Raw genomic sequence first — 1,272 nt, forward strand, 5'->3', positions numbered from 1 at the left:
GTGCAGAATTGGTCTAGACCCACATCTCCAACTGATATTAGGAGTTTCTTGGGTTTGGCTGGCTATTATAGAAGGTTTGTAAAGGGGTTCTCATCTATTTCATCCCGTTTAACGAAGTTAACTCAAAAGACTGTTAAATTTCAATGGTCTGAAGCTTGCGAGAAAAGCTTTCAGGAATTGAAAAAGAGGTTGACTACTGCCCCAGTTTTAACTTTACCGGAAGGTACTGAAGGGTTTTTGGTGTATTGTGATGCATCTAGAGTTGGTTTGGGTTGTGTGTTAATACAGAATGGCAAAGTCATAGCTTATGCCTCCAGACAGTTGAAAGTTCATGAAAAGAATTACCCAACCCATGACTTAGAGTTGGTTGCAGTAGTATTTGCTTTGAAGATATGGCGTCATTATTTGTGTGGTGTTCATGTTGATATATTCACTAATCACAAGAGCCTTCAATATGTGTTCACTCAGAAAGAGCTTAATCTTAGACAAAGCAGGTGGTTAGAGTTACTCAAGAATTATGACATGAGTATTCTTTATCACCCAGGTAAGGCTAATGTTGTTGCTGATGGCTTGAGCAGGTTGTCTATGGGTAGTACCACCCATGTTGATGAAGAAAAGAGAGAGTTAGCGAAAGATGTGCATAGGCTTGCACGCCTAGGAGTTCGACTTATGGATTCTACAGAAGGAGGAACAGTGGTAACGAATGGGGCTGAATCATCACTAGTGGCAGAAGTTAAAGAAAAGCAAGACCAAGTTCCATTTTGCTTGAATTGAAGGCAAATGTTCATAAGCAAAAAGTATTAGCTTTTGAACAAGGGGGAGATGGTGTATTGAGATATCAAGGTAGACTGTATGTACATATAGTGGATGGACTCCAAGAGAGAATCATGGAGGAAGCTCATAGCTCCAGATATTCCATTCATCCGGGTTCCACAAAGATGTATCGTGACTTGACAGAGGTTTATTGGTGGAATGGCATGAAGAAGGGCATTGTTGAATTTGTTGCTAAGTGTCCAAATTGCCAACAAGTGAAAGTTGAGCACCAAAGGCCCGGTGGTTTGACGCAGAATATAAAACTTCCAGAATGGAAGTGGGAGATGATTAATATGTATTTCATCACAGGTTTGCCAAGGTCTCACAAACATCATGATTCTATTTGGGTGATTATCGATAGAATGACAAAATCAGCCCACTTTTTTGCTGGTAAAAACTACTTATTTGGTAGAAGATTATGCTAAGTTGTATCTTCAAGAGGTGGTAAGACTTCATGGG

Source organism: Solanum tuberosum, unplaced genomic scaffold, assembly GCF_000226075.1.
Source record: "Solanum tuberosum cultivar DM 1-3 516 R44 unplaced genomic scaffold, SolTub_3.0 scf00024, whole genome shotgun sequence".
NCBI lineage: Eukaryota > Viridiplantae > Streptophyta > Magnoliopsida > Solanales > Solanaceae > Solanum > Solanum tuberosum.